Genomic DNA, 21443 nt, shown 5'->3' on the forward strand with positions numbered 1-21443 from the left:
GCGGGATGTTTACATTTACTTCCGGGTACCCCTGAGGTCCACACATTATAATGGCGGTGGACGGCACAAACTGACGTGTTGAAGACAAAAACAGACAAAGAAGACAAAAATGGTTTGTCCGTGTTGTGTTGTTGTTTAATATCATTCATAACAACACTTTCACTAACGTTAGTGGAGACCAGACTAGCTAATTTACCTGTTGGACCAGACTAGAGTAGACTTGAAGCTAAATTAAATTGACGTGGCGTCAGTAGCTCTGTCTGTACCAGGCTCTTTCTCGCCGAGAAGAGCCTGGTGACGCGAGGTTACTCTGTCTGTAACGTAAAAAAACAGCGAGTTTGACAGTCAAACAAACGTTATTAGCTAGCTAACACTACATAAAACAAACACAGAAGAAAGGCTAGATACGTCGGACAAGCATGTTTACCAACCGTTTAACCATTTAAATTGAAAGTAGTCGGCCGAAAACAACGAGAGGGTTTGACAGCATTTATTTGACAACACGCACATTTAAACCTGCCGCCTTCCCCAAGTGGTACCCGGAAGTAAATTTGTTTACATGGTGACGTCACGGTGATTTGGTCTATTGAAGTGAATGGGCTGGGCACTGGGCAGGGTAAATCCCACTATAAACCATCATATCTGTGACCTTTGATTGGAAAATGCTTCCACAGGCAAGATAGGACATTATGTGATGTTGACTTTTTTTTATGTAAATGTGCGTGTATTTTTTTAGGGTGTCAGGGTAGTGATTCCCTGCCTACCAATGCAAGGGTCGCAGGTTCGCGTCCTCGTGTTACCTCCCGCTTCGTCGCGCGCCCATACCGGCACGATTGGCTAGTGCCTGCGGGTGGGAAGCCGGATTAAAGGGGATTTGTCCTGGTCGCTGCACTAGCGCCTTCTCTGGTCGGTCGGGGCGCCTGTTCGGGGGAAAGGGAACTGGTGGGAATAGTGTGATCCTCCCACGTGCTATACGTCCTGCTGGTGAAGCTCCCCGCTGTCAGGTGGAAAGAAGCGGCTGGCAACTGCGCATGTGTCAGAGGAAGCATGGTGCTAGTCTACGGCTCTACCCAGATTGACAGAGCAGCAACCAGGGCAGCAGGGGAAAATACAGCTAGATACACATCATGATACATGACCAAATGGGGCATCAGTCAACATCATGTGGAAACATTTTTCAATCAAGGGTGAAACGACACATGATGGTTTATAGTGGGACTTTCCATGCCCTCCCCATTCATTTGAACGCTGTGAGTGATGTCTTATCCTTCTTTTTTTAGGGTCCTTGGGACTGTGGAACTCTGTGGTTGGTTCTCCGGCGTAGGGGACTTGGATCAAGCCGGCCCGGGTGCCAGCCACTTGAAAACATGTATAGAAGTGTATGATGAATGCTAAGCAGACTACATCGACACGAGAGACCCCCGAGTCTCGGGTGTCGCCTCGCCGGCCCGTCAGGCGGAGACCCCCGGCTCGAGTGTCAGGCAACCTCTCACATCTGCTTCTGATCCACCCGTGTGACTTTCTGCTGCCTCAGCCATTTCTACTTGTGTTTTGTTTTCTAATTCAGGGAGATGCTGCTGACTTAAGTGCTGGTTAGCTCACTGTGTGTTTGGCAACGGGGGGGGGGGGGGGGGGGACTGTCACTCCACACACACACACACACTTTGGGAAAGAGGGGACTCTCCGACTCCCCCGCCGGCGTCTCTTTGCTTTGACAAAGACGTCTTGATTGTTTACGCCAACTTGGCATGAAATGAAACAGAGTGGAATGAATTTGATGAGCCACGCATGCTGGTTTCACCGATGCCATGAGAATCAGAACAGAACTACGAGGGGCACTCGGAGAGCGCAGAGTCCGCCAAGCAGGTCCGTGCGTATGATGCGCTTGTTCGTGAGTCAATCCCAGATCTGCTCCAAAATGTAATGGGTTCTTCCTTGGCCTGTGCTACACCCCTCCAGCAAGTTTCATGAGAATCAGGCCAGTCGTTTCTCTGTAATCCTGCTGACAAACATAAACAAACAAACAAACAGATAAACTAGAGGGCGCTCAGTAGAGTGTATACCTCCGCCAACCTTTCTACAACGTTTCCTGGTGTCATGTGAATCAGTTTGGAAGTTAGGGTGCCTTTTGTGATTGGCCATGCCGATTGTCACGCCCACTTTTGGCCAGTGGGTGTGGAACGTTATTCAGTTGTAAATTGGCCCCCTCACTCACTCACTCATCCCGTGACCTTGGGGGCTGTAGGGGTGTCCTGATGGATGCTTGGACAGCCAGGGATCTCCACAGCTCTCGGTCTTCTGCTGTGCGTTAGGGTTGAGAAGCTGCAGCCAATCCATTCCTTGATGTTGTCCAGCCAGGATTTTACATACAGGGAGGTGTGTCGTGTCAGTAGTGGTTCCTGTTCTCCAGCATGGGTAGTGATTAGCTGCCTTATGTATTCTGTGTTCTTTGAAGGAGATGTGGAGCATCCTTCTGTCCACTTGTTCCTGCGTTCAGGATCTGCTGTGAATGTCCAGCTCTCACATCCATAAACCGTGGAGGCTACCAGTGACTTATAGAGCTTGATCTTCCCTGGGAAGTTGATATATTGCTTCTCCAGATGCTGGCCAGTCTTGTCATGGCTGAGGTTGCGATGCCAATTCTTGTTTTGATTTCTTTTGTAGAGCTGCCATCCTTGCTCACCAAAGCCCCTTTAGATATTTAAAATCATTCAGCTCTTCCAGTCTTTGCCCATTCATCCTGATGTTGGTTGATGTTGATGTTTGTTGGCCGTTGCTGTTGACTAGAACCTTGTTTTTTTCTGCGCTTATTTCCATTCCATATGCTCCAGCTGCCTTCTCCAGCCTGGTGGTAAGTACCTGGAGTTCTATTTAGCTTTTTCCCGTACGGTCATTGTCATTGCAAGGATGCAAATGGGTCTTCCTCCGACGGATATCGAGGTATGAAAGTCTTGTAGTGTCTCCTGCATGATGTTTTCCAGGAAGACATTGAATAGAACCGGGGAGAGAGGAGACACCTTTGACGAACTCCGATGGTCGTCTTGAAAAGTTCGCCCAAGTGGTTGTTCATGAGAACTGCACTGCTTGAATCTTTGTAAAGTGCTTGAATGACTTGAATGATGCTATTGTCAAAGTTGTCGTTTCTGAGCATGTCAAACCCGGTCAAAGGCTTTTTTGAAGTCAATGAAGTTATGGTCACGTTGGCCACGAAGAGGTCGCGTGGGTGTTGGAGCTGCTTCTCGATTAGTAGTCTAATGCTAAACATCTGTTCAGTAGTACTCATTTTTGATCTAAATCCTGCCTGTTCCTCTGTACAGGCCCATTACCTACTTTTCTACAAAGTTTCGTGCAAATCTAATAACTTTTCCAAACGGACAAAAAACAGGACCAAAAGCATCCTCCTTGGCGGAGCTAATCATTTACATATGGGCCTAATAATGTAGAAATGGATAGATATAGAGCGGTCTGTAATTAGAGGGTTGCAGATTTTCACGTCTATATTATCCTATTTGACCACCTGAGGAAGTGGAAATACCCTTGAGTGAGACACTGGATCTTTAGCAGGGGCTTTGATGCTGTGTGGAACAGGGCAGAAAGATCAGCTTCCCCCACCCGGATCAACAGTGCATCCCACAAATACAAAACAGTGAAAGATGATCTGCTGTCCTTCTTAACTTGTCCACCCTCTGTGCTGGAGGAGGAGGACTTCAGCTCCGGCTAAACGTCCTCCAGAGGGGTCTGCTATCAATCACTCATGATCCGCGGCTTAAGAGGCCAAAACATTGCAAAAAACGATGGTCAACAAGCAAATCACACAGCCTGGCGTAAAAACCCCAGCATGTAACATACAGTATGACACACACACACACACACACACACACACACACACACACACACACACACACACACACACACACACGCACACACACACACACACACACACACACACACACACGTAAACAGCTGCTAGGGCCAAGTCTGTATGTAACCAAATGTGCCTGGTGTGGGTGGACCGGCTATCTAAATGTTTACTGTTCCTCCAGCCACTGCTTCGTCACTTTGATGGCCTCAGCTGCATTCATTTTACATGAGAATGAGTGAAATTGTTTTTGTTTTTTTACAATGTATAAAATTTCATTTGAGAACTATTAAAGCAGCTACGAAGAACTTTCATTTTGTGTTGATTTGAGCAGCCCCTGTGGACAAAAGTGGTAGTGTTTTCACGGAAGGAAGACTGCATTTTCTGAGTCAGTGAGCATTGCCAGTCTTTTATTTACTGCATAATGGTGATGTTACTGATTTATTAGTCTCTCCCCAGACTCAAATATTACGTTGAATCGCTGCGCTCCGCATACTACATAAATGAGCCTGTGCCACTTTACAGCCACAGCTGGTATTTGAGGGCGGGTCTAGGGGGGGCGTTGAAATTGAATGAGTGACAGGTCGTAGCACCAATGAGAGTGTGGTTCGAAAAATGGGCTGCACCTCCCGTGCCGTCACTGATCTCAAAATCGTTACTGATTTGTGAAGGCTGAATCCACCACTGGCCAATCAATGGACAAGTGAACGGTTCACTTCCTACACCAGCTGGCTGAGGGGAGTGTCCCAGACCCAGAGAGAGATCTGCAGCATGCAGTAACTTAGTGTATCAGTGTAAGAACTCTCATGGGTCTGGCGTTGAGACTATCGATTTATTTGCCGGCTGGAACTACTTTTACAACCAGTTTCACACGGACATGACACAGAACGGATGTGCGCCCCGACCCAAACACAGGCATTTAGAAAAACTTAGAAAAACAGGGGGAGTCTCACTGAGAGCAATGCTCTCTTTTTCAGGAGTGCCCTGTTCACATTCACGCACACATTCATACCTGGAAGCTGACCAGTACAACCACAGTCTGATCTGCTGGCCACTGATCAGCTCCACTGGAGCGGTTGGGGTTAAGGGCCTTGCTCAAGGGCACCTCAGTGGTGGTAATGAGGGAGGGGCAAGCGCTGCCTTTTCACTTTCCCCACCCAGATTTATCCTGCCGGTCCCGGGGATAGAACCGACGACCTTCTGGTCACAAGCTCGCTTCTCTAACCGTTGGGCCACCACTGCCCCAATAACACTTACAACTTTAACACAACATGCATATTATATATTAAACTCTTCAGCTACATTAAGCTACATTATGTAACTTGTTACCTGAAATTTTGGTGAAAAAAAAGCCCGCTTATATTGGTATCGGTTGATATCGGTATCGGAAATTAAGAGTTGGACATTATCGGATATCGGATATCGGTAAAAAAGCCAATACCGAACATCCCTACTATATAGATATCGCCAATCCTCGCCGATGATCTCATTTGCTGTTAGATATGAGGCATCAGTATTACATTTAGCTTGTGGAAGTTATTGATGATTTGAAGTAATGAATTATGCAATTGCACTTTTGCATCTTGTAACATCTTGCCTGTTTTCAAACGACAGTGGACATTCTACAGGAAATTCAATTAAACTTAATGATTCAATATTGCAGCATTCTGTGCTATTGGAGAGGACTGTTCCTACCTCGGATGTGGTGTGACATGTTTCCTGTGGATCTCTGAGGCTGGTGGTGGTGGACTGCCGGGGTCGGGACAGGTCAGGTGGGACAGTAGCCTCTCTTTGGTGCTGCATTGTGCTGAGTTGGGGAGAAGATTACACAGAACTGAACACAATGCCCACGTCGCTGCCAAGAACTTACTTCGGCAAAACAAACAGTGGAGGGGGATGCTGCTCGATCCAAACCGCAATCGCAAGCCATCAGCGTAGGGAGAGTCACTTGTTCATGTAATGCTGCACAGGGCTATACTGTAGCTCAAAATTCTCCTCAAAATTACATAATTTGAAATGTTAAATGAGAATTTCCTCGTGTCACTGTTGTGTGCGTTATGGGTTATGACTGTGATGTCTGTATTGGCGGTGGAGAAGATTTTCCGAGGACAATAAACTAAACCAAACTAAGTAAAACAAGGAAAAAAAGGTCACTTCACCTACATCCTGTACATTGTAAATATGAGTGTTTTTTCATGTAGTCCTCTCTTACGTATACATCGCCTTGTCTCCATCCCATTTGTGAGTACATTCATTTGATTTTTTCCCCCCTCTGACAAAACGGCAAGTCTAGCATGTTGAGGAACTCTCTCCCGGTCAGGAGTTCATTAATTTTTATGGTGCTCTATGGATGATGAACAGCTTAATTTATCACTCCTGAGTCGTGTGCTATGTCTTGTGCACATTTGTGTATTTGTGTTTATATGATTTTTATGCATCTGGCTGCAAGCAGGCTCTCCTCTCTGGGACAATAAAGTTGACTTGAAATCGAGAGGAGTCCGAGCACAGGAAGAGCCAGAACCAGCAGGCAGGCGTCCGGCTCCTAAACTCAAAGCTGTGATGGTAATGGGCACATTGGCTGTGGTTGATTTTCAAGTTCGAGATGTTTAGATTGTCAAGTCCTTAGGGTAGAGAAACTTCTCTAAAGCAACCAGCAGTGGTGGAAAAAGTACTCAAATCCTTTATTACCAATACCATAATGGAGAAATACTCCAGTAAACATAAAAGTCCTGAGGAAAAGTATTGAAGTATTAGCAGTCATTCTGAAGGATCATATTGATGCATTAACCTGTAAGAAGTATTTTACTGTTGTCAGTCTAACTGCTCCATATACTGCTGGGGAGTTTGACCTCTAACAATGCAACATATGAATGACCTTATTGTATATTTTGCATGTACAATTTTTGGTAAATGGACTGCATTCATATAGCGCTTTACAATATGCCTACAGTACATTCGCACACAATGATACACCGATGGCGGCAGGCTACTACACAGGGTGCTGGCACAGCCATCGGGAGCAATTTGGGGTTTCTGTATCTTGCCCAAGGACACTTCAACATGTAGGAGGAGGCGGGGATCGAACCACCGATTTATTTTATCCAAAGCAAAGGTGGACGAGCCGCTCTACCTCCTGAGCCACAGCCACCCCATATTTCTGTCTGCAAAGTAACTATGTAGTAACAACAGTAGTGGGGGTCGAGTAAAAAGTGCAATATTTCCCTCTGAAATGTAGTGGAGCAAAAGCATAAAGTCTCACAAAATGGAAATACTCCATTAAAGTGCCAGTACCTTAGAATTGTACAGTAGTACTTGAGGAAATGTACTTTGTAACTGACCACCTCTGGGGCAGCGGGCGTTGTCTCAGAATCAGAATCAGAAAAACATTATTGATCCCTGAGGGGAAATTGGGACATGCTACAGTTGCTCGTACTCAGGCATGGAAAAATATCAACATAAGCATCAAACATTATACGAGACATAGGACTGTTCCATACAATGAAATAGAATACAATAGAAGTTACGTAGCCTATGTACAGTAAAGTGTCACCAAAAATGCCTTCTCCATCAGTCATTCTCAAGTACTATTAGTAAGTGAACTATCTGAGGAACCTACTATTTCCTTATACCGCAGAGGGAGTATAGTAATAATAGTAGTAGTAATAATAATACAATAATAATCATAATCATAATAATAATAACAATACAACATAATAATATAATAATGATAACTGTGTTGTTGTGTGTTGATAATCATTGTTCTGCGTGCTTGTCTTTGTGCCAGCAGTGAGTCTGGGCATGAGAGGGCAGGCTAATGTGATGCTGATGGCTCCTCTCAGCGACAGCATATGAAACACACAAGCAGCTGCCCTATATGTAATTACTACATATTTCACTGCAGCCTGGCTGTTGTGATGTTTATGAAATCGGAGTGTGTGTGTGTGTGTGTGGGGGGGGGTAAATGTGTGTGAACTCATAAGCACGCACATACACACAACTGTACACACACTCAATGTACACACATACAAACGCACACACCTGCTCAGCTGTGACTGTTGTGTTTGACCTCTTGGTTGCTCCTCGCGGGCCTGTTTTCCTGGACCCGTCACGCCAAGGCCCAAATCCAACAGTTACCTTGGATGCTTATTGGCCATGATGCCTGTAGGAAATGGCATAGGCTGAATGTCACAATCCACAACACCAGCGTGGAGAATCTGTTTCCTACATTTGAAATTGGCTGTACTGGGTGGCTCGGGAGTTGGCAGTGTTCTGATGGAGCCGAGCCCATAACTATCCTATATGGAAACATAGAGAGATCAAATGTATCTGCCCCCAAACAAATTGGAATTTCACCCAGAAAGAAAATACATCGACTTTCGAAAGGACGCCTGCCCTCATTATAACCCTTAGGACAATATAGGGGGCCTCATATTGGCACATGACAGGCATTGAGCCGCGATCCAACAGCGATAACAGATCGCCGAGTTTCGCTAACACCTGGTGGGATTTCGTAGTTGAATAGTTTGCAATAGCTTCCCCATCATCGCTATTCACTCCCTTGACAGGCTCACATGTACGCGCAGGGGCGAAACAAAAGTCACGTACAAACAAACGGCTCTTTCTTGGTACGGAGGAATGCACGCACACTTGGCAGCTAGCAGGACCACATCAATTTCAACCCAAAAAAAAAAAAAAAAAAAAAAAGAGAAAGACGTTCATTGCCTAATTGTCCTCCTTTGCTCATTGGCTACTTCAGTCGCCCGGTTTCCCTTTGGATTTTCCCATGCCCCGCTATCTTTTCTCAAGTCCTAATCTTTTCATTCCGTCAGGCCGGCCCTCAGTATATTTCCAAAGGTCTGGGCTTCATGCTAATTGTCTCTCAATGGCACGGTTACCTCCCACCTCCATAATGCACCTTGTTTCCTCCACTCAGTCTGGACCGCACCATTTTGCCTCATTCAAATTCAGGAGGGAGCAGGACTGTAAAAGCAAAGCCTCGGGCGGCGGCCGTTTAAGCCACTCACGAGGAAAAGAAATGATTTGCTTCCCTGTTTTTGAAGGGGGAATTTCGGTGGGTGGGCTGACCGGCGCGCGACACTTTGAAGGATGAGTTGCATGCGATCGCTGTTGTGTCGGATGCAACGTAATTTTTCAAGTGAGCTTTCCGCGCCAACAAGTTATATCACACAGTTCATCAAGTCGCACAGTTCATCATGTCGCACAGCAGCACCGCCGTTTCACACGCTTCATTTTGGAATTAGCCTCACTTTATCCAAAGCTTTCATCACAATAGCCAACAATTTGATCTCTAGGCGTCCACCGCAATGAAAAGGCAAGAGAGCTAAGAGGTTATGAAGATCATAGTTAGGAAAAGAACGCTCGGCCATTCCCGCGGGTTAAATGGGAGTAGCGACGTGAAAGGCGCACATAAATTGTGCTAATTGTGTCCACGTAGACCCCTAAATTGGCTGTTTTTCTTTCACTGGAGAGATCTCAACCACTCAGGACTAAGACGACAGCCATGCACCATTACCATCTATTCAAGTGGAGATGCTTTGATCTTCTCTGAGAGGGAGCAATGGGGGAACACAGGGCGGGGGAAATAAAGAGAAAAAAACATCATCAACAATTCAAATGCGCCCAATTATTGGACCATAAATAAAAGCCTAATTAGCATAAATTGCTTCCACATTGTTGCTATTTTTACATCATTTCTTCATCCAGTTTCTTAATTTTGTGTGTGTATTGTGTGCACTTTCAAGTCTTAGGCATTAGAGTCATGTTTGTTTTGAGTTATGATGGAGATGCTTAATTTCATAGCGAAATTGCTGCCCTAATTAAAACTGGTGGATAAATATTTGCGTTTCTCTCTCATGCACAGGATCCACATCTGTTTTTGTTTGGCAACACAAAGAGTCCCGCGTTTTATGTTATCTCACTCGCAAGAAGCAGGCCACGCTAACGAGCTGACTGATGTGCCAGTGGAGACGATTCCGATATGCATAATAGCTCTGATTTTGATCCCTATCAGAAAACTGTCAACACAACATGTGTGACTCTAGTCACTAAGTGAGTCTAGTCTACCTCCGACGTCAACACAACATGTGTGACTCTAGTCACTAAGTGACTCTGGTCTACCTCTGACGTCAACACAACATGTGTGACTCTAGTCACTAAGTGACTCTGGTCTACCTCTGACGTCAACACAACATGTGTGACTCTAGTCACTAAGTGACTCTGGTCTACCTCTGACGTCAACACAACATGTGTGACTCTAGTCACTAAGTGACTCTGGTCTACCTCTGACGTCAACACAACATGTGTGACTCTAGTCACTAAGTGACTCTGGTCTACCTCTGACGTCAACACAACATGTGTGACTCTAGTCACTAAGTGACTCTGGTCTACCTCTGACGTCAACACAACATGTGTGACTCTAGTCACTAAGTGACTCTGGTCTACCTCTGACGTCACGATCAGCAACATCAGCAATTATTTAGTGGTGAAAAATGTCTGTTGACTCAAACGGAGGGTGGCTGTTTCACATCAGTGGCAGTTGCCAAAATCAGCCCTTGATTGATTTAGATCAGTGTCTAAAATTAGGAACAGAGCGAGGGAAAGTAGTGCGGCGCCCTCGCCAGGAGGACTTTCACACATCGGTCTGAGAGAGCTTTTTGTTTTCCCAAATCGTACGTGCGTGATGGCGCTCATAAAGGCCCGTCTGTCTGGTTCGGGTTATGAAGTCACTTCTGAATACAGAAACAACACGGCACAGACCAGGTTGGATCATGGTTCTTTCCCAGCCTTTTCTCTCATTGTTTTGATCAGGCTAACCGAGATCTCCAGGAATGGAAACACACAACCATCTCACCACTCGTTTCTCCACAGATTCACCTTTCATAGACCATCTACAGTTGTTGCTCATTTCAATTGCCCAGATTACCGCGGTAATATTGCAGCGTTAATGCCACCGCTGTGGCAGCAGCGTATTTAAACAACAACTAAAGAACAAAAGCCCGCCCACTTTTCTGCCACAGCAGCACCGTACAGTAACCCAGCAGCAAAGCGGCTAGACTGCCTCGCAAACAGGAGCTCCTAAGCCAACCCGTGTCACCATAATACCCAGAGTGCCTTGCAGTAGTGTTTACTGTCGTCTCCTGCTAGTGACATCATCAGTAGCCTATATGACAGCTAGTTTACAGCTAGCTAGCTAATGGCGATAACAACGTTCGCTAGCTACCGAAATGGAAACATTTAAGGTTAACGTCGACCTCCGGGGTGGCTTAACTATGGACGAGTGTCCAACACGAGGGTCGCAGGTTCACACCCCCGTGTTACCTCCGGCTCCTGCACTAGCACCTCCTCTGGTCGGTCGGGGCGCCTGGTCGGGGTGGAAGGGGACTGGTGGGAACAGCGTGATCCTCCCACGTGCTACGTCCTGCCGGTGAAGCTTCCCCTGTCAGGTGAAAAGAAACGGCTGGCAACTGCACGTGTCAGAGGAAGCATGGTGCTAGTCTCGGCTCTCCCCAGATCGGCAGAGGGTGGAGCAGCGACCAGGGCAGCAGGGGGAAAAATTGGCCAAGTACAATTAGGGAGAACATGGGGGGGGGGGCTACTAAGCTACTAGCTAGCCTCGGACATAACGTTAAACTAACGTTAACACAAGCATTAGCCAAAGTTAGCTAGCTAACGTTAGCCGTTTGTCACCAAGCCTGTGTGTTGCTAGCTGACGACGTTACGTTCAGCAACGTGCAGGGAGCCATTTTATTACACGGAACATTATGATTAATGAACAACAGCCATTTAAATTGGAGTTGTCTATTACTTTTAGTTGTCTATTACTTTTATAAAAGCAATAGCTCACTTCAGGCCATGATATATAATCATTATATCACACCTAAGGGTGTTTTCGCCCAATGCCGTAGCACGACCCTTAGGTGCGATATAATGAGCATATACCACAGCCTGTCCTGAGCTATTGCCTAAATCAATCAATCTTTCTATCTATCTATCTATCTATCTATCTATCTATCTATCTCTATGAGTTTGGGTAGCCATGGGCACACCGTATCTCTCTACAGTTGTTGCTCATTTCAATTGATCAGATTACCATGGTAATACTGCAGCGTTATTGCCAATGCTGCTGTGACAGCAGTGAAGGGGGCTTAAAGCGGCCAAATGAAATGAGTAACAACTCTGTCTGTCTGTCTCTGTCTTTGAGTTCAGGTAGCCATGGGCACATTAGCTTGTTACCCGGGTTAAGTAATTGTCTGTCTCTGTCTTTGAGTTCAGGTAGCCATGGGCACATTAGCTTGTTACCCGGGTTAAGTAATTGTCTCTCTAACCAACATAATTGTGATGAGGTTTAAAGCTGGCTTTCGCAGGCAACATGAGCAGCTTTGGCCGATGTGAGTATTGACGCCTCTGGGTTAAAACCCTCGACACCCAGCGCTACTCCACCGTCTTCTCCCACACGTTCTCAATGAGCGAGCCAGAGAGGTTCAGTCTGCATTCTGACTTCAAGACTTCTTTTGTTCTCTATTGTGGCTTTAGTTTAGCTTTTATTACACGCCCGATTCATCTAATTCCAATGTGTAATTACTCGTCTCAGGCGTGGAAGGTTACAATAATAAGCCGTAACTTCTTCTCCAGTTCGACTGTTTTCCTTGGTCACTGCTGATGTCACTGGGCCATTAAAATGCCAAAAATGACTTAATTGTAATTTCCATCCAACTTGTGGGGGAATAGCTCAGTGATTTCCAATGATTGTCCCAACAGAATAGTGCATCGGGTTGTTTTGGGTGGTGTACATTATGTGGTCACTCAGAAAGTAAGGGTACTGAAGGTCTCCTGTGTTTGGGGGTTTAGTTTTGCCTGGAAGTGATTTGCCTCAAGGACGTTGTCTGACAAAATGCTTTTTAGCAAACAGAATGAACTTGAGGCTAAAATGGTTCTTTTCACTTTTTTCATTTTTTTGTGAAAGATTTGGAGTAAGATTGACTCAGTTGAAACCCCACGCTGATCGCTCTTCATATGAGGGTTTACCCTTCATAAATGAATTCTGACTTCAGCAGGTATTTATCACCAACACCGTGGTTTTTGTCCGGAATCGTCTCACATTCTAAAAGAAATATGACCTCATGTTGTGTCAAGTTTGCACACTGACTCCGAAACTTTCGTCTGTCATTAAAGTTTTGGGAACAGGTTTGATTTTCTGCATTTTTTGCATCAGTCAATAACATTTTGTGAGCTGTTCGACCCGTCTGTGTTTTCAGATGACGGAAAAAAACTGACTGTGTGCAAAGCCCTTAGCCCTTAGCTACGGCCCCTTTTCCCTCACCCCCCCCCCCCCCCCCCTCCCCCTTCCTTGACCCCCCTCCCACCACCCCCTAGCAACTCCCCCTACCCACCCCTCAAGTCCATGAGCATGCTGACTTTACCATCTTCTGACCCCGGCGGGGGGGCCTACTGGCCCAGCGCCGTGGGGAAAACCCAGCGCACAGACAACCCGGGAACCTTTTGGGAAACCCTTCTTTCTTTAAGTGTGTAATGAAAAAAGATGGCCAAGAGTCTTTGTCTTTGTCCCGACACTGGAGTCAGTGTGAGTGGGAGTTTGCGCGGAGGTCGGGGTTCACCGTCTGAGTCTAGGACAGTGAACCCCCCAAACAAGACCCGCTCCTCCATGTTGATCAATCAAAGAAAAGCAAACACATCACTCTCTGCCCCTCGCATCAAGCCACCGTGAAATCCTCTTTTAAGGGGAAATGATTCTTCGCTCTCAACAGATGCTGAGGTTCAGCCCCGGCTTCTCAAAGCTCCTATCGTGGCTGACCTGCCGGTGAACCTCTCCGCTGTCTCATGCTCACTGCCAATGTAAGCAGATGCCTCTTCGGGGTTCTCGCTTTTCAGTCCCTTATTTATGCATGGGATGATAATGCTATCCTGCATGTGATACTTCAAGAGAGCGAGAAGAGTCAATAACTAATGGAATTCATGCTAAACAAGCACTCCTCTTCCCTCAGAGCACCACCCAAGTTTTCTGGGGTGATAGGCTCACCTCTGCGGAGCCTCGGCGTCGAGCCCACACAGTCTGCAACAAAAGCTTTGGCTCAATTACCGCCCCGTCCTGCTGGATGGGATGGAGCCCTTTATAACTCCAGCTGGGACAGCTCACTCCCCCTAAACTGCTTGTGCGGAGAAGCCTTTTTGGAACAATCTATAAAATGGCGTCCAGAGTAAACGCACCCTTTTTCTCTAATACCAGGTTTTACAGTACAAAAGAAGGCTTACGAGTCGGCTGTAAAGCGCCGCAACAGGATACTCTTCATCCGGAAAAGTTTCAGCAAACCATAAATCAAAAGTTGTATAGATCAGAGTAGCGTCATAATCAGCGGCTACGTCCCGCAGTTTGAGTCTCCTCACGATCATTCTGGTGAACTGTAAACAGAACGTGGACATGCGATACTAGCTCTGTAAGATCCAGTTAGAGTTGAACATGGGAAACGTTTGATGAGCTTCGAGATGTTTTCCTGAGAAAGTGCCGTCCAACGTCTCATGTTGAGGCTGTCTTGGCAGGTGAGGCAGCCATAGGTACAGTATATAGGTGGTACTGTATGTTCAAGGCATATTAACCTTCTTCAGCAACAGTCTAATGAGCTTGAGTTGCCAGGACTTTATTTATGTTGCACTTTTCCACTTTTCATCAGGTAGAAATAGCTTTGAAAAGCTTTAAATTGCAGCCCGCAGTCACCAGAATAAAATGATGTGAGGTTCAGTTTGCCTAGAAACAGCCGGTAGAAATACTCTTTACTTTTATACTTGATTACATTACATACTTACATTTCAGAGCCTGTCGTTTTTTTGTTTTACTTGAGTAAACAAGTTGAATCAGCGATTAACCCCCCCCCCCCCCACCCCACCCCCTTTTGATTCCACTGCTGTATTGAATTCTAGCCTATGTTTGGTTAATTTCTGGAGGTGGTTTCCCCTGTCATTTTTTTATGAATGAGCTGAGCTTCGATCCGTCTTCCCGCGGGCTACCCTTTTAAACAGATGCTGATACTACCTCGACTGGCGTAACGAAAGGCGTAAATACGCCATTCCGTCCTTGTGACTTTTAAACAGGAGGCGAGGCGTAGTGATGCCGCAACGATCGCGGCTTTCACAGGCTGTGTAAAAGGGGCTTGTGTCTTGTTTTGGATGTGCATACCCTACAGCCTACACCTTTCCATTAAAGAAGAGGGAGGTCAAACCACAATGGACGCACGTCGGGCCAAGTAGGACGTATTGGACGCAAGTAGGACAAAATGTGCCTTCATTCAGGGCTACTTTATTGAGTTTGATGTAATCGTTCCTCAAAGTAGAGCTAAACAACTGAGCAATTATAGGGCTATTAATAATGATGACAGGAATGGTGATGATGAAGAGGATGATGATGTGGAAACGTCTTCATTTTGTGTTTGTTGTTTTTGTTTGGTTTATTGGAAAGAGTCAATCATGGCTGCCATTGATACAATTTCAAAGACAGCACATGCACTCAACGTGTGTGTCGCCACTTACTGCTTTAACATCTAAAAATGAGAGTATTATTCCTTCTTCAACAGCTGAATGTGTGATTGCTCTCAAATGGATTGCAAAGCTATGTGCACACATGTTCAGTATGTACCCACATAATTATATAATTATTAAATAGTGCGTATCGAATGGGTTCATAAATGGTGTGAGGACTCGGCATCAGAGGGGTTTGCGTTGCAGCGCCTGAGAGTTCACCAGGTCAGCTAAGTAGGCTTCGCCGGCATATTTCCAGGCCGATTAAATTCAGTGGTGAGAGTCTTGTGAAGAGCCTCCAAACTCGGCACCTGGTTCATATTCCATCGCTACAATCTGCTTTCTTTGGACAGCGCATCTTCCTCTCACTCGGTTTCAGCTCTTTGAGATATAAAATATACATGCCGATACTTAGAACGTGTCTAAGGGGACTGCGAGGTGAGGAGGAGGAGAGACAGAGAGACAGACAAAAAATGATTTATCGCCATTTGGCAGCAGGGTGTGGACTGGACCGACTGTCGAGAGTTCTAACAGCTCCAAACGGGACAGAAAGCCATACAGTCTATATTACTACACAATTATGGGATCTATTCATGCCTTTTTTTTTTTTTTACCCACCGTTTGAACAAGTCGATCTTGGATTGCGTTCAGGTATTTTGATAGGCTGGTTCAAAGGACTCATGGCACAAAATGTTCCTCACATGGTTCTTGTCGTTGCTGCTGAACAGCGTCAGCAAACACACTTTGTGATCAGATGTGTAGGCCTCAGACGCAGAGACCTACACAGGCCTGAATTCCCATCTGTCCCACACACAGGATGCTCTCTATATTTTCTTTTTACTACTTAGTAAATAGAGGTGGCTGGGAGGTTAACAGATAGCAGTAAATTCCTGTACTTCATGCCATTATCTTGAGTAAGGACGCATATAATGGACCGTGATAGGTTTACTGGTCCCCTTAAAGTCCTCTCTGGCTATGAGAATGGAAAGCTACTTTTGTTGGCAAAAACAGAATAATGCATCAGACCCATGAGGATAATGTAATCAAGGTTGGATACAGTAAACAGTTGTGTCAGCATTACTGCGAAGGTTTTGCCAACAAATCAACAGCTGAATTGTCTTCTATAATCTTCAATACAGAAGGATTGTGCCATGGATATATAGCATATAGCAGTAACTGAGCACATTTTAAATAAGCTATGCTTAATAGTTCAGCAAGGTAACAATGAGGAGAATGTTTTAGGTTTCTTTCTACCCTTGGTTGTTCGATCTATTCCAATGTTTGTGTGTTTCCAGTTGTTGCTACTGTAGCTACAGGCTAACGAGTGAGGCCTTGTTGTCCCGTTTCCAAAACAATTAGCATTTGGCTAACAACATATTAGTAGGGTCATCTGTGGCACTTCCGTGACCGTGGAGAGCGAAGGTCCGTTTCTCAATGGATTTGTCATCTAGGAGGGTTAATAAACAAATTTAGCCGGGGTGTATTTTTAAAAAAGGCGGGGAAAATATTTGAGAGAATAACGTTGATATCCTCAAACAAAGTGTCTTAAAGTGTGTAATGTTAACATTAGTTAGAGAAAAAGCGAGCTCGCGCAAGTGCTGACACTGACTGCTTCACAGACTGACTGAGCTAATCTGAAAATGCTTGACTGAAAAAGGGCCGTTGCCTACCAACAAGGTCAAGATTAAAAGTCCATACTCTTAACAAAAACTAAAACTTCACTGAAAAGGGACATTGCACAACAGGGATTAGGACTAGACAGTCAGCTGAGTTCAAAGACAAGTTTCCTTTACTGTGTGCTGATGAAATTTAGTAGCCTAGGATTCAGTTTTAATTTCAAAGTTAATTTCATTGTTTGTTTTGAGTTGACCTTTAAATTCAGCTCAAGCAACTAACCTTGCTAGCTTTGCATACAGAATATTATTTTATGTTAGGCTATAGTGCAAAATTGTTTTTGGTTCATTATGAAAATGTGATGGGATGAACTGGACACCATATTCTCAGTAGCCTACCCTATTTAATGGGAAACCGCAAATCAGCAACTGTTGTTTACAGACAAACATTGACTTTAATGACCTCAGAGATTACTTCTGTGTACTTATACTGTATATTATTCAACTCCTCATGAGAAGACCTGTCATTCAAGCCTAATATGAAGGCTCTATGACGATTTTGAAAAAACTGCCTCAAAATCGGCAGCCATCTTGGATTTAAAGGTCAAAAATAGGTCAAATCATTATATAAACACCAAATATGTATTCCTTGACCAGAATAAGCTCTGAAACCATGTATTGTGCATCATTGTAGGTCAAAGCATTAAAAAGTTAATTTCCACGGCAGACATTTTGGATTTTGGTCTCTCAAATATTTTCCCCGCCTTTTTTAAAAATACACCCCGGCTAAATTTGTTTATTAACCCTCCTAGATGACAAATCCATTGAGAAACGGACCTTCGCTCTCCACGGTCACGGAAGTGCCACAGATGACCCTACTATATCATTATAAAAAGTAATTTAGGACAAAAAAATGACAAAGGTGATGCAAGTTAATGCATCGCATTTAATGGAATAAAACAGTGTAGTTTGCACTACTTTACACAGCAGCGGGCTGCGGCACATGTACAGCTAGACAGGCAGCAGCCAGCCGGAATTCAAGTTAAAGCAATGGACAAAACAGTATGAAAACTGGAACTGAACGGCACGACTTTACATTATTTTCATTCACATTTTTGACTGGATATTCTGGAGAGCCGTGCAGTGAGAGGAGCCAGAGGGGAGTAGCTCTGTATTGAAGCAATGGGCAAGACTTTGGTCAGAATCAATCAGCATGATGGAAAGAAATGGAGAAACAGGGTTGCTGGTGAGGATAGTTGCTGAGTGAGTGCAGAGCGCTAGTCATTCACTTTTACCACCCAGATTTTTGGCAACCTTCCGGTCCCAAGCCCACATGTCTCAGCTTCAGGCTGATACCTCCACCTCCGCATCCTCTGTAGGAGATGAGTTGACTGTCAATCAGCACCAAGAGACCTTCACTACCATCATCTCATCCGCTGGGGCTCATCACTCCACAGCCAGTATCTACTATCTGAGAAAGTAATTATATCAGCAAGACCTCCAAAAAAACACATTTTCAAGCTGAAAGGCCCAACTTCCACTTAGAGACAAGAGATCATGGCCGTAACTAGCTATGAGGACGGGGAGATCCGGACCTCCCCTAATATTTCAGAGATTTTTTTTTTTTTTTTTTTTTTTTTTATAAAACAATCTGCATGGAAAAGCATGAAAAACACGGGATCGCTTTTATTTTGAAACAAAAGGCAGGTCAGGCAGGAAGTCATCTGACGCCACGTCCGCGGTAACTTGATTCCGAGAGAGCAGCAGCATGGTGGTGAGTGATAACTGTCTGTCTGCCTGGCGAGATAATTGAAGGTGAGCGAGCTGCGAGACAGTGAGCGAGTGAACGACAGACAGTAAGTGACACTGACAGATTTTTTAGCAACAACCAAGAAAGTAAGTGTCTAGTCTGTCTCTTAAGTAATGTTACCTGTGTGACACGTTGGGATGCTACTGGCTAATCATGCATGATGCCAATTGCCAAGCTCCCGAAGTCAGGTATGCAGGTGGCTATATGCATGGTTTCAGTTTCATGACCCAATAAGTAACAAAAAGAGGTGGTGTAAAGTTAAAAACAACATAATATATTTTATTTTATTTTTCAATCGTTCCTATCAGGAATAAATAAATGTCCCTCTGTATGTTTTTTTTATTATCGATGATGACTTTGTGTGTTGTGTACGGCTTGGGTTGTGTACCTGTGTTTGTAGGTGTCATTTTGATATGAATTTGGCTAAAACAGTTTGTGTTTGTTAGTTACAATTATGTTGACAGGAGAGCTGAGCAGGTGGTGACATGAAAGAGAATATACTGAATAATGACATCACAACAGTATAATCCTAATGTTGATTTAAAATGATATATTACTCTAAATATGGCTAAAAAAGGGGGAAAAAACCCTCAAATTTTTCGCCTCCCCTTGCTGGACCTCCCCTATTTCGGAACTCTGGTTACGGCCCTGCAAGAGATGTTAAAAGACGTGTACAGTTAGATGGCGACCGCAACTGTGATCCACAAAGATGCGCTCCAGTAACTGAAGATACTTTGCCACTATCCTTTATTATAGTAGTATTTAGTTATTTTTACTTCATTAGATATTTACATCAGTCATTTTACTCATGCTTAAGTAAAAGTTCCTGCAAGGTAACAATGAGTAGGATGTTTAAGTACTCTTTCCACCCCTGATTGTTAGATACAGTAGCTACAGGCTAACAACTCAGTCCCCGTTGTCCCCTTTCCCAAACGATTAGTATTGGCTAACAACGATATCAAAAGTAATTGAAGGATAAAAAAATCATCCTGAAGTGATATTAGTTGATGTATTTTATTGTATATAGTATAGTTGGGGGTCATCCCTATGTTCCCCGGGTCCTATGTTCCCCGCTTTTCCCAAATGGTGTCCACCCGCTATGCCGACCACCCGCAATGCCGACCTTAGGTTTAGGCGTGGGGGTGGGAGAGGTTAGGTTTTGGGTTAGGGTCTGGGGGAGGTTAGGTTTAGGCATGGGGGGAGGTTAGGTTTGGCGTGGGGGCTGGGAGAGGTTAGTGAAAAACGGGGAATATAGAACCCAGGGAACATAGAACCCGGGGAACATAGACATGATCCCGTATAGTTGGCACTACTTTACACAGCAGCGCATGTAGACAGGCAGCAGCCAGCCGGCAAAAGCTAAAGCAAAAAGACAGCATGAAAACTGGAACTGAACGGCACGACTTTACATTATTTTCATTCACATTTTTGACTGGATATTTTGGAGAGCCGTGCAGTGAGACGAGCCAGAGCGGAGTAGCTCTATAGTGACGCAATGGACAAGATTTTGGTCAGAATCAATCAGCATGATGGAAAGAAATGGAGAAACAGGGTTGCTGGTGAGGATAGTTGCTGAGTGAGTGCAGAGCGCTTGTCATTCACTTACTTCACTAGATTTTTTCCACCCAGCCTTACAATTTGCATTGGCAACCTTCCAGTCCCAAGCCCACTTGTCTCACCTTCAGGCTGATACCTCCACCTCCGCATCCTCTGTAGGAGATGAGTTGACTGTCAATCAGCACCAAGAGACCTTCACTACCATCATCTCATCCACTGAGGCTCATCACTCCACAGCCAGTATCTACTATCTGAGAAAGTAATTATATCAGCAAGACCTCCAAAAAAAACAAATTTTCAAGCTGAGGCGCACTACGAGACAAGAGAGATGTTAAAAGACGTGTACAGTTAGATCACGACCGCAACTGCGATCCACAAAGATGCGGTCCAGTAATCGAGGATACTTTGGCCGACGCTCAGCCCCCGAGATGATTTACAGCGCCCTGATTATTTTCCCAACTCCAGGACCTCGGCGTCAGAGACTCAAAAGTAGTCTAGATACTGCTACTCTCTCCGATGGACGAGACATGAATGAAGTTGAAAAGGAGTGAAGCCTGGAGTCTAGATCTTGAATCAGGACTCTGGGCAGCCCGTTGATGAGGTGCATGATACTTCCCATGCAGTGTGTGGGATGGTAATGCCTGTTTGTGACATCCCGAGCCAGGAGTTTTCCCCGACTGAAAAACGTTCCCATCTCAATTATAGTCTCAAGTGACTTTTGGAGATCCAGAGCCTTTCTTGGTCGAGGACCTCTGGCCGCTAGTTTGATTTTGAGTTGTTCAACATCAGTTTTTATCGACTTGAAAAATAACTTTGTGAGCCGTGTCCAAGTGAGAGCCCTCTTTGCTAATCTGGTTAGCGGTAAGAGGCACTCGACCAAGCGCTCACTGTGTGTGTGGTTGTGTTGGTCTGTGTGTGCCTTACAGTCTATGGTGTGTGCGTGCGTGCGTGTGTGTGTGTGTGTGTGTGCGTGTGCGTGTGTGTGCGTGCGCGTGCGTGCGTGTGCGGCTGTGTTGGTCTGTGTGTGCGTGCGTGTGTGCGTGTTTGTGCGTGTGTG

The sequence above is a fragment of the Poromitra crassiceps genome, assembly GCF_964638095.1.
Source record: "Poromitra crassiceps genome assembly, chromosome: 15".
Classification (NCBI taxonomy): Eukaryota; Metazoa; Chordata; class Actinopteri; order Beryciformes; family Melamphaidae; genus Poromitra; species Poromitra crassiceps.